We start from the raw sequence: 12,640 nt of genomic DNA on the forward strand, positions 1-12,640 counted from the left end.
CCACGCCAGAAATCGGTTTTACGTGCGGCTGTAGATGTTTCACATCAAAAATTAAAAATTAGTTTTGAATCAGCCTAATAATACACCACACATCAAATTAACAACAGGGATTGGATGATAGCCTCTACAGCTCAGCTAATCCGACTCGCCATCGCTCCGAACACGTCTTCCTTGAATTCGTCAACGATCCTATACGGCATGTCAACATTCGGCCACTCAGCAATTCGGTGCGCTACAACTTAATTCGATATATACTTTTAGACATGAAAGTGATCCTGTGCGCTACGGACATATAATCACTTCGATATCCTGCGCGACAAGTCTTTTGTGCACTGTCGGCCTCTGTATATTAATAATAATCAATTTTACTTGTGCAAAAGTAATATACGTAATAAACATCAAGTTAAATAGATTTTACACAAACAAAAATGGATGGTTTTATTTTCGTTAGGCAGATGTGTGTGATCCCACATAAATTGTGTATCGTTTTAACGGGTACATTTGAGCAAATTGACGTGGGTGTAGATGGTCCATTTCCCACCAATAAATTGGGAAATAGTCATGTTTTGGTAGCTAATGACCATTTCAACGAATGGCCAGAAGTATACACAATTCCTAATCAAGAGGCTGAACCAGTGGCGGACGCATTCATCAACAAGTGGGTAACGAGATTTGGTGTTCCAATAGAGTTACGTTCTGATCAAGAATAGAATCTTGAGCCAGCTTTAAGGTAAGGGATGTATCTGAAACTGGGTATCTGGAAAACGGATGGAATTATCTCCAAAAAGAGAAGGATGGCTAAGGAAGTTAATACCAGCTTAGAAGACGAGATGGTGGACATACAAGTTTTGTGTTTGATACCGCAAATATGTCTAATCGGGATGATCAGACTTAGGTGGATTGTAGTGTAACAAACAAAGATGATAGAACAAAATTGAATCGACGATAAATTGCCGGAAGCAACTAGACAGCGAATTCCTAGTTGCCAGACTGCTCTACCGCATTAAGCCTCGGCGGTTTCCATGACGGGATTTTGTACCTCCTTATAAAGAGTACCATATCCGTCTTACCGGCATTTACCTCTATGTTAGCCGATAATGCCCATTGGTGTAAGTTGCGCTCTAACTGGCTCATACCGCTACTAATTATGTTTAGGAACCGGCCCGTCACTAGTATAGCTATGTCGTCTGCATTGGCTATCAGTTTGAGTGCTCTTCCTTCAAATTTTCCCAGAAGCTCATTTGCTACGAGTGTCCACAAGAGAGGCGACAGTACATCCCCCTGAGGAATTTCTACAGTTTAGTAAAGCTTTTGTCCATATAGTAACGACAGGCTCTATCCCGGGGGTATTCCATATGATCTAGAGCTCTCTCTATATTTAAAGCTAACGGGTGAAGTGCAGTCTCAGTGGATCTACCCTTCATACAGGCTTGTTGAGCAGTCGATACGATAGCCGATAAATCCGTACACCCTGGAAAATGCGGTAAGGTCTTCCAGTGATTTCTCACTGCAACTAGTCCACATTTTTCTGTATATTAGCGAAGGAGTACTCGCGTGCTTGGATAGTAGTTTCCTAAGCCTAGCTGCTTCTGTTGTCTTTCCTTACTTACCGCAGAAGCTCTTCCACGACTCCCTTTTGGCGTTGCAAATTTCTTTTTTCATATTCTTTTAGTATAGCTTTATATTCCCTCTAGCAGAGCTCCTCATCGACTATCTTAACCAGTTTGAAGATTTCTTGAACACTGTGCCTACGTGATCCGAACTCCCTGTTCCACCAAGGTGGCTTCGAACAACGCTTCGCATGTGATGGATGGCATACGATAATAACGCTTTATTGAGAATATTCGTAACTGTGACGGCTTCCTCCTCTGATTCTTGTACTAGTATATAGTGTTACTTTTAGAACGTTCTTCGAGATAGGACCCGTATATGTCGCTATATCTAAATTGCTTATCATTATAAAATTTAGTAATGAGTCACCCCTTTCGTTGGTATCGCTGCTGCCCAATACCGTGTGGTGCGTATTGGCGTCAGCGCATATCACCAGCAGTCTTTTCGATTTCTCAGCCGCATCTACCAGCTTCCAGAGTTCCGCTGGCGGCGATTTGTTATCGTGAAACATGTAACAGAATGTAAGAAGTAGTGTCTCATTCTTGCCATCCCTTACAGCCACCACCGTCAAGTCATCTGAAGAGAAATTTAGGTCGCTATATGAATGCATACTTCTCCTTCCCAGTATAAGAGTTCTTATCTTCTTTGTTGCACTCGGGATGTATGTGTGGTATAACGGCGACTTTACTTCCGATACCATGTTTTTCGAGGCTATCCATGGATCTTGAACTAAAGCCGCATTGTAGCTGAGCCTCTCTGAACTGAGAAGAAGTTCGGCGGAGGCTACCTTGCTTTTAAGAAGGTTTATCTGAATAACCCTTACTGCTAATGTCAGGTTTCTTCTCGGGGTCGGGTTGCATCTCTGGTACACCCACTTCTGCATTATGGATCTTAAGGTTGGCCTCTAGGATCCCACCCATATTCTTCTCGGCATATCGTTTCTACAGCGTGTTTATGTTGTTATCGACCAGGTTGCGCTTTTTGAGGCGAAAGCACATGCTACCAACGCCACACGCCATCTTCCCGCACCATTTATACAAAATGTTTTCGGCCGACTTGTGTATTAGAAGGATGTAGTTTTAGCTGCCATCCTCCTTACCGGAGTTGGTGACCTTCAACACCCTCCAATCTTTTGTGGGCATATCAGGATTTTGCCTTTGAAGAAGCCACAGTGCACCCGGTTTTACCGTGCGAAGTATAAGCATTTTCGCTTTCGGAGTGGTCGGAATGCACTTCCTTTACCCAAAGCAGAGAGAGGTTATCCTTACATTTGAGGATTTTGACTCCATTCATCTGGCCCGCACCATCAAAATTACAGCCGTTTGGATGGCCTTTTGACCGCGATTACCTCGGCTCGGACTTCCCTCAATGTTTTCTTTAGCCCAAGCCAGTCTCTTCCCTTCTTCCTTCGTCCAGTTGTATATTGCAGCTAAGTCTCTCACTCGACCGCCGCTTTGTATGTAGTTACCGCCTTCAACCCCTCCTTGTTGGGTTTTGCCCTGGGCTTAATTTTGAATGCTGAACCACGACCCTTGGCAACCCCCGGAGGGCGTAGAAAAACTTCTCCTTTAATAGTGTTAACGCTTTCGAGGTCCGAGTTTTAATGGACCGTGGCACTTCTGCGTTGTAAAGCGGGTTTGGCAGTAGCACTACACCCGCTGAGAACTGCTCCCTTCATAGCAGAGGTATGGGCGCTGGCGACACAGCATGTGGACTTACAAGACAATTTTACCATCAGCGAAAAAAAATCAACTTCCGTTGATGTATTTGATAAGTTGTCCAATGAAGCTATACCTCAGGCATGTATACGATGCAAATTTTGAATTCCGTCTTACTCTATACAACTTATTGAATATCATCAATGCTCGAAAATTGGGAAGACTTTCCTAAATACTTGAATCGCTTTGAGAATATTTTGTACTTCATCCGTTTCTGTTTCAAGTGGTGAACGTTTGTTTAGTGCTTTAGTAAGGAACAAAAATTTAAATTGATCATGCTCGTTCCAGGGCAGGATTTCAGGACTAGCTAGACTGTTGAAAAACTCGAAAGGCTCACTTCTAAGTTCCCAAAAATTGAAGATTGAAGGATTTTAAACTGCATGTTCATAAACTTAATCACGATAGTCAACATATTTCAAAAGAACCGTATTTTTATTAATTAGATCGAGAAATAAATGTTTGAATGAGATGTTTCTGTTTCAATGTGTATAGTGAATACATTATAGGTTTCACAAATTTGTTTCACCCTACATCAACAAGAAATAAAATTTAATACAGATTCGATAAGAGCATAAACCAGTAAGTCTATTGACTTATTCTACAAAAACATTGAAGTAGTAAGTGGGAAGATAGGTAATAAAGTTGATGAAGTATTAGAAGTATATACCCCTGGGCCTGGTTTTTATTGGATTGCGTATGCTAGAACTGCATCCACAGTATCAGCTCCAGTCGTATTACACCTCCGAGCGAGAGACACATCGCTTTATGACTTCGTCACCGGATTTTTTGCCACAGAAAAGTTTGGAATGAGTGAGCCGCTGAAACAGATCGAATCAGACGAGAATAGAATAGCACGCCAGATGCTAGTAGAAAATACACGTCGCATAGATAAACGTTTTTAAAGTGGGCTTCATTAGACAAGCACGCCGCTCTTTATTCCAGACAGTGGCCTATGACGTCTAATAGGCAGAAAGCAAAATTAAAACAGATCCAGAGTTTAGGTCAAATATGTTACACTAAAGAAGTCGCTAAATACTTACATAATGGTTATGCCCGACAGTTGTTGCAAGAAGAAATAGGTAAAGGAGCTTATATTAATTGGTATTTACCACACTTGGCAGTACAAAACCAACACAAGCCGGATAAGATGCGAATCGTGTTCCATGCAGACGCACAGCTCAATGGGGTTTCCACGAATTCCATGCTGCTCAAAGGGCCAGAACATTTTATTTCGATTTCAAGAAGGTGCAGTAGTTAGAAACACGTTTAAATAACAATGCACAACAAAAATCGATACGTGAATTTTGAAAGTGGGGCGAAATCCGAGGAAGTATTGAGAATGCATTGGAACACGTCAGACTCAATCGAGTTCTAGTTCAACTTTCACCATCAAATCTTCTCCTGTCAAATCTTGCCTCTTCATAACCATAAGGTCATAAATAATTGTTTCATTCAATTTAATCGTTTTACTTCATTTTTAATGTGATGCGAGTGATGGATTGGGTTTATCGGGCAGATAAGATTTTCTTAAATCTCAGTCGGAACAACAATAATGCATTGATGTCAACCGACGTATTCCATCAGGCATTGAGGAGCTAGCCGGGGCCGAGACATATACTGTTAGCACAGTGCAGCACGAAGTTTACACAAGAGAACTAAAGACGTTAAATAAGAATAAAAATATTCCGAAAAATTGTGACATCTTTACATTACTGTGACATATCGCCATATGTAGACGACAACGGCATTATACGAATTCGAGGGGGCATTGACGAGGCCATTGTACTACCAGTTGAATCACGGAGATGATTTTGATGCCATACAACCATATCATACACTTGTCTCACTGAAAGACCAGCTCATTTGAAGATCACGTATGATCTTTCGATGGATACATTTCTACTGTGTCTGCGAAACTTTGTTAACCGCCGCGGTACACTGATACGTATCAGAAGTGATAATAGCACAAACTTTATTGGTGCATGCATAAACGTATACTAAATGAAGTCACCACACGCAACATCGATTTGAAATTCAATTATCCAGTCAATCCAAGCTCTGGGAGTTTCTGGGGGCGATTCATCCGCAAAAAGATGCTACACAAGATTCTAAGCGAGGAGGGCGCTAAGGAGCAAACATTACAAAGCGTACTCATCGAAGAATATAAATAATTCAAGGCCGCTAACGGATATACCGTTGTCATGGGAGAAAGAAATCCTCTAACGCCGTACCATTTTTTAATAGGGTGTCCTAACTCAAAACAAATAACGCAAAAAGATAACAGACAAAATTGTCTCAGGAAATAGTGGCGCATCGCGAATAATCTAAAGGGTAGATTTTTTTTATTAAATACCATCCCTGGTACACATATGTGTAAGAGGTAGCATAGAAAGAGACAACCTGCCATAATTGTAATTAGATAGAGAGGGAATAACATTGAACATCCAAGAGAAAATTGACAATAGAAACATACTTTTATTAAAACAGACTCAAATATTTTTCAACAACATTATTCTAATTATTTCACTAAACATTTTTCATCATAAACTAATAAATTACGTTTATTTTACGAATGAATAAAGGCGTTTACGAATTGTGTACAATTTACAATGTTGCCTTTTCGCATTCCATGAGAATGACGTCTCATGAATTTGGTTGGCGTAATCTTGTCTTATATCATTCTTGATACAGGATTTACAAAGAATTATGTACATACTGTGTAAAAGCTATAAAATTTGTGCTGCCTACTTTACTAATAAAAAAAAACTATGAATGCATACCCATTATTGAATTCCAAAAAAACAATAACTTTGTTTAGTATTAAACGAAAATTATAAAGGTAGGAAAAGAAGAAAAAATAATAACTTCATAATAAATAATACAGAATATGAAAACGATATTAAGGAAATAATGAGAAGAAACCACGCAATTTTAGCTTTCAGCAATCCAATAGGATATGAATCCTATGTCATGATGGTGATTTATTAATACAGAAATTCAGAAACTTCTCGATAATCAGATAACTCAACCACACAAAACTCCATATATTTCAACTTGGAGAGTTCCTAAAAGGGAAATACAAAATATACAATACAAAATATACAATAACAGATAGATATCCCACTCCAGACATAAATATGACAATCCAAAACTATTTGTTACTATAGATCCACCAAATATTAAAAAAAATTAGTAACGAAGGCCAGAGTTTGCGTGTAGGACATTTTATACTCTTGCATTTTGCAAAGAACAAAGTCGGGAAATTCTTACATAAATATACTGTTCCATTGTATTGCCAAGTCTCTTGAACTGCGACGCTCCTAGATGTCTAAGACAAGTTTTAGATAAGGACGGTGTTGTGTGGAGGAGGTGTTTAGCCATTACTTAGCGCTCCCGTTATGCAGAGAACAGCGAGCTGCGGTATTCTGTTAAGATTTTGTTGGCAACGGTCCATTAAACCAAAGCAAAGAACACCACCGGTTATTTTCTCTCTCTAGAGCTCTTTCTAGAATCTTTTCGAATGTCTTCAGAAGGAATGAGGCTAAACTTATTGGTCTATAAGTATATTCTTTCCAAGATATTCCCTTCCTTTGCCGGCTTTCGGTATGAATACAGCTCTCGCTTTTCCCCACAGGATAGGTACTTAGTTAAATCTCAAGGAGTATGGCCTACAGCGGCAAAACAATCGTTGGAACTATTAATTGTTTAATATTCGTCGTTTGACAATCGATGGTTTACGCCTTGACTAGACTTTCCAACAATTTTCATAAAATTTAAAAATTTAACTTAATAAAGCTACTTAATGATATAGTCTAGTAATGCCAAATGTGACGTCTAATATGGAATAACATACCACCAAGTCACGGCAATGTAAACCTCAATATTTTGAAGGAATTAGCGCTAAAACAAACGCATTCACACATTGCAACTCATAAGTCCAATGCTTAGAAAGGGAAAAACGATCACACGTGCACAAGAGTTTCCTTAAGAAACTCATAGAAACTTTAACAGAAATCTCTGATAGCTCTGTTGGGTAATTAATCGGTGATTTTACCGATAGGTGGCTTGCAGGTATGGTAGCCTCAAAATCATCCTTTCATTTTTGTCTTGGTTGCGCACATGTGGTTTCAACTTAGTAAGTACAGAAAATTTTTAAAATAACGTACAAATTATTAAAATTAATAAATTTTTTACACTTTAACTAGGTGTTGTATGCGTTAGAAAGAATGCCGCGAAAATATTTAACCTCAGTTATGTGCACATGCTGTCGCAATTCAGCATATTTGACGCCACGGTTTTCCAGTATTTTTATAAGAATTGAAAACGGTGAAAAAATAAAAGTTGTCCATTTTATTTAGTACTCCTGATTTTGGAGAATGAAATTATGAAATTGCAACATATTATGTGAACATTCTGTTGTGATCGATTACATACACATAGCCAATAAAGTCTGCGTTCACCCGACACTACTTTTTAAGTGAAGTAAAAACACAATGTAAATAGGTAATTCAGTTCAAATTTTCTACATGTATTTCTTCTTTATATTTTTAAGTTCAAAATGCAAAAACAAAAATATTTATAGATAATAGAAGTAAACATAGGCACCATTAAAATTAGTTACGCTTTAAAATTAGTTACAAAAGTATTAAAAATTATAAAGAAAAGCTAAATTCAATATTTTATTGGATAACCGAGTTGTTTTAAAACCTCGCTCAATCGATTTGGCATTGATCTTACCAACTTATCTGTTTCCGCAGCTGTAATCTGGGACCATTCTTCTTCATAACACTTCGCAAAGCCTCTTTTTGTTATTGTATGCTGTATTATTTTTTCCAACAGATCCCATAGATGCTCAGTAGGATTGAGGTCAGGTGATTGAGTTGTCTAGGAGCATTGTACAAGAGCCAAAGTCTAACTATTTCCGCAGTATGCTTTGGGTCATTATCTTGTTGGAACCAAAACGTCGAAGATAATCCAAAATTTTCTGCACTTTGTTTCAAACTGTTTTTTTTTTAATGTTCAAATAACCCCATTTATTCATTGTGGATTCAATAAATTCAAGCTGACCCACACCACCAGCCGCCACCTCCGTGTTTAACTGTACCAACAAGATTTTGCTTTTCAAGGGCAGTTCCTGACTGGCGCCACACAATTTGTCGACCTTTTATACCAAAAATGCAAAATTTACTTTCATCCGAAAATATTACTTGTCTCCAGAATTCCGGTGACTTTTTTAAATAATTATGAGCGAATTCAATGCGCTATCGCCTATTTATAATTGAAATATATGGTTTCTTTCGAGTGCCTCTACCGGACTCTACTGGATATCATCAGCTTTTCGTTAAATTTTTCTAGCAGTTTCGGCACGCATTTTTTTTAATGGTTATATTTACGTTTTCAATAATCTTTGTGGACGTAATTCGAGGGTTAACTTTCACCATATTTATTATTTTTCGTTCTTACCGGGCTGATAATATTTTCAGACGGCCAGATCGCGGTTTTGACGTTAAAATTCCGGTTTTTTTTAATTTTTTACGACGCGCTGGACAGAAGAATACGTTCTTCCAATTGTTTGCCCAGATTTTCTGAAACTTTCGCCATCTTTCCACAACTTAATGATCCTTACGCTCTTAGTGAAGTTAGAATTAGGTTGGGTGTAAAATTCTGCCAGCTAACGTCTAGGCGCAATGGAATCGACCCATCCAACTCTAGCTTTAAGATCCAAAGCTCTTCTCATGATTCAATCGCAATAATATTTTTTATTTATGTTTATAAAGTCATTTAGAAAGAAAATAGAGGGTAACTTCACGTCACTTTGGCTTTATTTTTGGTTTATGAATTATGTTTGTTTTATAAATCCTTCCAAAACCTTCTCAGAGAGTTAAAATGGGTAATATTGGATGATAACCAAGTCCGGCCTGGCACCATGCACCTTTGGGGGAACTTCTATATCTCTGGAACTACATTCTCTTTATTTTCTGATATTACAGTGTAAAATTGATTAATTACAAATGAAATAAACGAAGAACAAATAATACCTTTAAGATATGCCATTTCACGTTCAAAAATTGTCGAAATCGGACCATAACTTTTCAAATCTCCAAGTACCGAATATGTAGACCTCAGTGTCTATGTCTGACTTTTCACCGAAAATATCGGATAGACCGATGAGATATCTTACTGAAATTTAGAGAGAATCTTCTCCCGATAGTAATGGGTGGTGGGTTTCACTCGAACTTAGTTCAATCATAATTTTAGATGAGATGAGATGTTAACGGTTAAAAAATATTCTCAAAGGATTGCACCAACATTGCAAGATTTAAAGGCAACGCTGAATCGGTGGAGCTTCTTACCACTGTCTAATGATTTCCGACAGATCGGTCATTCTTCGCTTTTCTTAAGCTAATGAGATTAACGCATGTTTAAACAATTGTTTTCATAGTGATGAATGTTGAAACACTTCGCTTCCATGCGATTCCATGGTTGTGGGCGCTCAATTGCAAATTGATTCACCAACACAAATATGTACAAGTATATTCCTTACAATTGCTTGATATTAGAAATGGTAGAATAGAACTGCAGCCAAATACGTATTGCATTAAACTGACAAACAATTTCTGCACTGTTGTACTGGAAATAAAAATTAATTACTTGGATCAGTATTCGGACTACATTAGCGTCCAAAAATGTAGATGTTGACGAAATTAATTTCCAGATACAACAGTTGTTGCCAGTCGATCATATGTATTTTAAAACATTCGCTATTATTGTTGATGAAAAGGAATATGTAAATTATCAAATTGTGTTTCTAAATTAAAAATGAATGAAAATTGATTCGACTATTACTCTTCAGCGTAATTTTAATCGTTTCGGTACTCTTTTGGCGATCAAAACGATTACAGGAAATATTATTGAAAGAACCCTTTTGACTGGGAAATTTAATGGAGAAATGGTTCTGTTGCCATTCGATTCTGTCGGAATATACGATTCCGTTCAGAAGGCTACAGCTCCCCATTGCAGTATGAGAAAACTATTGAATTTGAACTGAACCAAGAATATTATTCAACAAACCGCCTATAACGAGCTCGTCTTTATTTATAAAAACCATTTTACTGTATTAAATAGTTTATAATAATAAAATTTTATGTTTATTTTTAGACACAACAATGCGTGTCAGGGGTCTTCTAGTATTTTAATCAAATTAAGGAACATGTTTGCTTAAACATAATATTATTTCCGATTCTCGAGTTGAATTTTCCTTATATACTCTATTTACTAACTTTCGCTTTTTTGGTTGAGTTTATATCACATATGTGTATCTCATTTGAGTTAATTAAGGTGATTTTAAGATAAATACCTCGAACACGAGGCAAAATGTACTGATGAAACTATTGGCCTACTTATATCATAAGTTAATAAGATGCCAAATATGACTTTTATCCATACAAGTTGTTGCCGACTAATGAATTTTGAATTCATTTGCATTTTAAATTAATTATAAAGTTTTGTCAACAAATACGAGTATTAGTGCCGTTCATAGTGGCAAATTGTGAGAGTTTTAAACTTTCGGTTACGCACGAACCCTTCCTTACTTCTTTGTTTTTAAAGCTGCGCTCATTGAGAATTATTTCATAAAGCATAATGTTTTAAGTTTAATTTTAAAATGAGATAATATAGCATACACATTTTTTGTACAATAATATGATATATACAATATATACGCGATTTGTGTAACTCTATAAAAAACAAAAGATACTTTAAAATATAAAAAAATATAGTTAGTTATTACTAACCGAATATTTATTTGGAAAAACAATGTGTAATGTTCGTAGTGCATTAGTATTCATAATGTTTTCAAAGGATCTTTTCCTGTTTAACTTAGAAATAACGGAACTGTTATTATCTGGGTTTTCATCAATGGAAGCCGACGTTTGAAATTTATTCATAATACGCTCAGTTCCGTAAGTTTACCTTTGTAATGTTAACATGAAAATTGCAACATTGTAAGACCATAAATATGAATTGTTACTGGGCATGCTCTATGCGTATTATGTATTTATATATGAAGTATACTAATAATGTATATACCCCCATTACGCGATTGCGCTTTAAAGAAATCAATTTCGGTGAAAATAAAAACATTTCAAAAATGTACATAGTGTGATTAATTATACTTATTAAAAAGATCGAATCTACCGTAAATTCTTTTATTTACATAAATTCGGAAATTAATAAAAGGCTTCAATAAAAATATTATAAAAGAAATAGAAAGGCAATTATTTGCTGAGCTGTGTGCATTGAATTTTTTGCTGAAGTAAATGCTATTCATGATGTGTTATTAATATAAACTTCTTATTAAATACATGTAATAACTGGCATTGTGAAAAAGGTAAAATTGTGTTAACTTTCAACTATTAACTTGAATCTAACGGTTTGAGTTAATCTTTAATCTAATTATGGCAATAGCAAACCCAGCATATAAATATTCTAAATAACAATGTTACAATTAAAATTAGAATTAAAAATTAAAGATAACTGCACATCTGCATCTAATTCCAAAATGCTATATGCATTATCATACATTCGTACATTTCAAATATACTAGATCGATTTATAAAAAATTTTGCTTTGAACATTTCAAGTTAGTTCTACTCTAGACATTAATAAATTGAATATATGTAGATGTAGCTTTTCTTTAACTTTAAATATGATTTTTATTAGTAAACTCTTATGATTTCTTTATTTAAAAAATATTGGTATTAATATAAAAGTAAGATAGTAAAATAAAATATTTTAGGATTTTCTGGATACTCTTTAGGTATGGTATTTTGTTAAGGCGTGGCAGTTTTTCCAGCGGAAAAAAGCCTATACAGGATATACCTATATAAAAGTTGACTTAATATTAATATCAGTAAACTGTTTTAGAATAGATTTATGATGTGTATATATACGTTCTAAACGGTATTTTCTGCTGATTCACAAACTAAATTTACTGCGATAAATAACTCAAAAAGGTATTCCATTTGTTAAAGTTTCACGAATTAAAAGGCGAATAGTTTAAGATATAAACCAAGAAGATGGGTGTTAATATAGTATTTCGCGATATCCGAGTTAATTAAGTTTCGATTAACTGTTATTATTTAATTGATATTAAATAAGCTACTTTTTATTATTTTTGAAAGGCTTTACACAAAAATTATTAAAAATATTAAAATGAAAGTAAATTTAATAACAGTAATGAGTACCGATGATAAAGGTTGGGGTGATATAAATATTTGCAAAGGCATGAAATATGTTTAGAGGTCAGCATA

The 12,640-nt window shown here is 35.9% G+C and overlaps 1 protein-coding gene and 1 long non-coding RNA gene across 3 annotated transcripts in view; one reads left to right on the forward strand and one right to left on the reverse strand.

Moving 5' to 3' along the window:
* Nucleotides 1-6,258: 6,258 nt before the first annotated feature.
* Nucleotides 6,259-7,092, reverse strand: LOC118680937 (uncharacterized). Its single transcript, XR_004976580.2, has 2 exons — nucleotides 6,714-7,092; nucleotides 6,259-6,657 (listed from the first exon to the last, which is right to left on the reverse strand). It is a non-coding gene; the product is annotated as an uncharacterized lncRNA (long non-coding RNA).
* Nucleotides 7,093-11,441: 4,349 nt separating this feature from the next.
* The window catches only part of Cdk5alpha (Cdk5 activator-like protein), a 172,754-nt gene continuing 171,555 nt past the window's right edge, over nucleotides 11,442-12,640 (forward strand). Inside the window, exon 1 of one of the 2 annotated variants that reach the window (XR_004976568.2) lies at nucleotides 11,442-11,718. The gene's annotated coding sequence lies outside the window, so the exon portion shown is untranslated. The remainder of the gene's footprint in view (nucleotides 11,719-12,640) is intronic. The other variant, XM_036362956.2, reaches the window with a different exon arrangement.

This window comes from Bactrocera oleae, chromosome 3 (genome assembly GCF_042242935.1).
Source record: "Bactrocera oleae isolate idBacOlea1 chromosome 3, idBacOlea1, whole genome shotgun sequence".
Lineage (NCBI taxonomy): Eukaryota > Metazoa > Arthropoda > Insecta > Diptera > Tephritidae > Bactrocera > Bactrocera oleae.